This window comes from Thermobia domestica, chromosome 6 (genome assembly GCF_964235325.1).
Source record: "Thermobia domestica chromosome 6, izTheDome1.hap1.1, whole genome shotgun sequence".
Classification (NCBI taxonomy): Eukaryota; Metazoa; Arthropoda; class Insecta; order Zygentoma; family Lepismatidae; genus Thermobia; species Thermobia domestica.
Genome location: NC_137459.1, coordinates 255,392,755 through 255,398,839, shown reverse-complemented (window position 1 = coordinate 255,398,839; position 6,085 = coordinate 255,392,755).

The following is a 6,085-nucleotide window of genomic DNA, read 5'->3' as shown; positions in this document are numbered from 1 at the left end:
CATCCTTCACCCTATTCCCAACCACGGGCCTCGTTTGTGTGTGGAGAACACCCAAAGAAGCTTATGATCTGCAGTGTCTCCGCCCAACTGTGAAACATGGCGGCGGCTCGGTGATGCTGTGGGCCGCCATATCATGGTTTCCATTGGGTCCTGTGGTCACACTTAGCGGACAAATCACTGCCAACGATTATGTCGCAATTTTAGGAGACCACTCGCATCCTATGGTCCAGATGTTGTTCCCGGACAATGACGCCATCTTCCAGGATGATAATGCACCCTTTCACACAGCTGACGTTGTTGCAGCGTGGTTTGAGGAACATCGGGATGAAGTTCAACACCTCCCCTGCCCGCTCTATCCCCAGCTTTCAACATAATTGAACATCTGTGGTCCGTCTTGGAAATACGACTCCGGCGACGATTTCCACCTCCATCCTCTCTCACAGAACTGGCCGATGCCCTGCACGAGGAATGGTGTAAAATTCCACTTGCTACCATTCACTACCTCTATGCCTGCATCCCACGTCGCATCAAGGCTGTTCTGAAGGCGAAAGATGGCCCAACACCATATTAATCTGGTAAGTTGCAATTTCGTTCAGGTGTTTCCATTTTTCTGATCACCATCTGTATACACAACATGTAAAGTTATTGTTCTCTATTGTGACATCTCCGATCGTAATTTGTGTTTGTATATGTTGGTGTAAAATAATGATTTTGTCTGTAGATGCTTCTTTGTTGAATAGATTTTGAGTTTTGCGTACCTTCCAACAGCGAGGCTACATGAGACGTGGAACTGCAGCTTAACGTGGGATCCAAGCCAATGAGCTTCCGCCGGAATCGAACCCAGGTCTCCCACTCAAAGGTGCGTATGAAAATCGCTTTCGCACGATGAAGCTCAAGATGCTTTCCTTCGTGACGTGATATTTAGCGAGCACTCAATTTTAACATTCCAGGGGCATTTTCTTTCTTTGCTGCCACACACAATAACTTCAATTTTCACACATAAATTGTTTGTCATGTTTCCAGTGAAACGAGTATGTTACAGTTTACAAAGAGCCAATGAGATTAAAGACATGCCGATTTCGCAAAGTTATTTCCATGTTCATTTTACATAATTTCTTGTTCTGTTCATCATCCTCGTTACTATATTATATAAATATTATATAAATGGAAACATAATGAATAATTTGACAGACAAAAATATTAGAGGAGTTATTTTTATGTAATGTTAATTTGAGAACGTCGAAAATTACACTTAACCTTTTTATTTGCCTTGAACTTAAGAAATACATTAATCCAATTAGGAAGGTAAGCAGATTGAACAATAAAAATGAATAACTTTGAAGTTGATCGCATCAAAATTACCGTCTTCTTAGGAAAAACAACTAAAATTAAAGATCAGGAATAAGTAAACAAATTACTTCTATTTGAAATTTAAATAAATTATCCGTTGCAATTGTTAACAATATATCATGTACAAGTTCAAGAAAATAAATGGTAACTTTTGTTTTAGATTTCATCCTGCTTGCAAACATTAAGTTTCATACATTTGTAATTTGGGGAACGTATTATATTGTAAATATTTCAAAATACTATTTTTACACAATAACTTATGTTCCTGATAGCATGGTAATAATGATAATAATGATAATAATGCATCGTTTCATACGGAAACATCACTTAGTTTTTAAGCAACATAATATTTGTTTATTATTATTATTATTATTATTATTATTATTATTATTATTATTATTATTATTATTTTATTACACGCAATTGCGATCTGGCAATTTGCCTCCTGCCGAATTGAAGTGCTTCATTTAATAGTAATGTATCAGAAGAACATGACAGACAAATATCAAATATTGCTGTTTCTGAGCTTAATCCCTAGTCAAATATATATTATATTGACACGAATAACTTGTTTATCTTGTGCTAATGAAGAGTAAGTATGTCAGATTCGTCACTTGGGGTAATGATAGCATCGAACATTCTAGGAAGACCTCTATGTGTTTGAAGTAGACTTCGACATATATTGTTCTGTCCTTTGGTTGGGTCAACAACCAGCGTCCAAGCTCATCTCAAAGATGTTCGATACAGGATTTGGGCCTTCCGGTCCAGCACTTACACTTCCATTTCCTCAAACCACTCTGCAATGGCGTGCGCTTTATGAATGCTGACATCACCATGTTGAATGAAAAACGGCCCACTATCGAACTTTGCTGAAGTGTGGGTAGCGCATAATGTCTAAGACTTCTTGATAGGTGTTAACATTTATGGTTCCAGGCTTTAACATCAGAGCTCACAATCCAAACAAGGGGAAGTAAGTTTACACCATAATTATTCCACCATCAAAATTTGCAATGCACTTTAATAAGTAGTGCTCAGCCGACTTGCATCAGGTCCACACGCATCTGTCAGACTGCCGCAACATTTAGCTTGGTTATTCACTCCATATAATATTTTTCCATTGTTACAGGCCCGCTCGCACTGTGTTAGCACCAATATTATCAGTGGTGCTTGTTTGCTTGTGCACTCACTTTCAGTGCGAGCGGTCCCAGGTTCGATTCCTGGTGGACGCACTGGGTCGAAAAAGTTTAAAATGTTTCTTCAGGCCAGTCACCCTGAATGAGGTTTATCTGAGCTTTCCTCATCCACACCAGGCAAATGCCGGGTGGTACCTAACTTATAGGTCCCGGGCCGCCTCCTTCCTTCTCCAATCCTTTCTTCCTTCCCTTTCCCCAGATCGTTTGCTCGCCGAGGGATGCCATCCCTCAAAACGTGAAGGTATGAGTGGCCTTTAATGCTGAAAGCCCAGAAATCTAAATTTCCTTTCCTTTTTGTTCACTTGTGTAGAGCCTACTCCTTGCCTTATGGACTCTACCTAATCCATGGGATGCTAGCGCAAACATCCTCGTATAATTAGTACGTGCAACAGAATCACTCTAGGGTCCCCGCGTAGCATAGTCGCTAACGCTCTCGCCTTCGGTGTGAGCGGTCCCGGGTTCGATTCCCGGTGGGGGCACTCGGTCGAAAAAGTGTAAAACGATTTTTCAGGCCAGCCTCCCTGAATAAGTTTTTCCTGGGTTTTCCTCATTCACACCAGGCAAATACCGGGGTGGTACCTAACGTCATCCCTCAAAACGTGAAGGACTAAATGGCCTTAGATGCCGAAATCCCAGAAATCTAAATCCTAAATCCTCTAGAATAACTCTACAACACCAACTGATACTCTGTAGCTAAAGTTTACAAATAATTTTGCCGTTTACTTTTCACTATGAGTCTAAGACATCAAGAGTTCCTATCATATAAGCCTGCCATATTTTTTTTTTCATAAGAATACGGGACAGCTTCGATTCCCCCCCCCCCGCAACACAATCCTATGAACTGTAGCTCTGACTACGAACAACAACATGATAAGTAAAAGTTCCTTTAGCTGCAGCTACTTTTTATTTCTTCATTTCTGCCATTAGTTGTACGGATTGAATATATTTACAATGCAACTAAAAAGAATCAATCGGATTAAAAAACTCAAAGTGACGTCTTATAAAAATGTTTTACGGGAAACCAATATGAAAATAATGTCGTTTTATTTAAAACAGTGATCAAATCTACCTTCTATATTCTCCGTGTATTAATTAATACGAATTTATTTAATTATTTACATGGCTGTATTTGCTAAAAAAAAAAAAAAAAAGTTCGTTAGTTTAATCTGATGAAAATTTACCTGTTTTTTTTTCTCTCTCTTCTTGTACTGTGTTCGTTTATCAGGACCGCATTTACACATTTCTGAGTCCCAAACCAAAGCACAGTTCTGCGCCCCTAGCCTATTATTTATAATGCCTGTCATCTTCCACTGTGTGCAATGAAAATAGTAGCATGGCAAATTTTGTCAGTCAACTTGGTAATTCAATTTAGTTGCTTTCAGAAAAGGGCACTTCTTCAAATTGGAAGAAAACGTGCACTTCGGTTTAGGCATTCTGGCTCATACAAAGTTGGAACACTTCACCTGTAATGTAGGCTATTTAGCCATAGGCCCCGTAGGAATGGCATGTCTGATAGCTGTTCTCTGCGGATCCGGTACCTACAATCAAAAGCAAGTATATATATATATATATATATATATATATATATATATATATATATATATATATATATATATATATATATAAACCTTGCTTAGACATTCTGAATTCCGGGCAGATTTTTTTCTATGACGTCATCAATATAGCCGCCAACAAATTTCGACTTACCAAATTTAAAATTTTATAACCTTCTTACTGTTCTAGATAAAAACTTCGTTCTTCATTAGCATAAACTAATCACTTTACATTCTTTCAGGTGTATATTAACGTTATTGCTACTGGAGTTAGGAATTTCTTTTGATATTTTACAAAGTACTATTTCTACTTTTAGGATGACGGCGAGATGCGCAATTTATATTTAATATTATTTATTCAGCTAATACATGTTCTAATAATTCTATGTTTCTTTGTTTCAGGCTGTATGAAATATTGAACTTGTAACGATCGGTAACATCCTGAGCATGGCATCAAAGCCCTATTCATCTCAATCATTAGTTGGAAATAAATTAGCAGCAGAAAGAATGAATTATCATGAGACTAATATCCGTATTGACATTGACAAATGTATTACCTGTCCTCAAGCTACGGAAGAAAGAAAAAAAAAAACTTGTATAGCAGTCGTTGGAAGGTAAAATATTATTCATGCTGCTGAAATAAGGAAAGATATAGTTTATCAAATAATGTCTACAGGAATTATGCAACCAGGTATAGAGTTTGTTTATCATTGCACTAATACATGTTCCAAACAGTGCATTTTAAAGAAGACTTTGCTGAAGTTCGAGATAAGTTTAATCGGAGAAGAACGAAAAGATGATTACGATGGACTTGATAAAATTGAGCAGGGAAGAAAAAAAAAGTCGATCAGATATAACAACTCGAGAAAAGCCAGTCCAAAACATAAATCCATTCGAAATCAATTGTGCGGTGTGTGGTTTTAAGAAACAGGGCAATATCAAATAAAGATATTGTATTTGTGAAAAAGTTCCAGAAGTTCAGTATTTTTTGAAGTAAGTTTCTGTATGAAAGATGGTGTATATACTTGGAAGATGATATATCTGTTGAGACTTGCAAGATGAAACATCTGTTTTAAAAACTGACCTGTTCTATCAAAAAATGTGCCTTGAAACATAGCTTATAAAATGCAGAAGAAAGTAGAAAGAACGGAAAAGTTAGTACAGTATTCAACAAAGAAGACATGTTGCAAGATGTTTGCCATTAATTAAATATATTCTAGATAAATGTAATGGTTTAACACTATTTGAAATACGTGATTAAATGAACCACAAATGATAAATAAAGGTGATAAACAGGGAAGTCAAACTACGTTTATCTGCTAAAAACTTTTAGACCTGATTTAGAATTTATAGTTCGGTCAGAAAAATTGAACTTACTTTTGTTTATTTTTCTAAGCTAAGTGTTGATCAGCTAACTAAAGCCATACGAAACACAAGTGTGCAAGAGATGCAGGCGTATTGATTTGTGAGTCTATTTTAAATTGTGGATTTTGCTTGGATCATAGAATTGATAATTCTGAAGATTTTAAACAATTCTGGGAATCAATAATCTATGGTCTTGGATATATTTTCTCAAGGTTTATTACTGTTACAAAACATTAGGCAAAATGAAAATTTCGAATGACACCTACACCTCTTTGTAGTGCATTTTTGTTTGCAGTTACATATATCGACAATATCTTCAGGGATTGGATTTAATTGAGAGTCAGGTACCAACTGATTGTCCTAATCTAGAATCCATCTGTATTATTCTGGTAACACCGTGCTACATTGATGAAGCACTAAGAAACAAGTGTATTCCATAAGACTTCGCGCTTGAAATGATCCTGTATAGAAGAACTTGTTGGTGGTAGCAGAATGTTTGTTGCCTCAGACTGAGTCATAATCTGTTCCCTGAGATCATTGAAATTTGATGAGGGACTACCGCACTTGAAAACTTGTATCAGATATTTCTACTCTTCTGCTGCTTGAAAAGTTTGATCATATGCT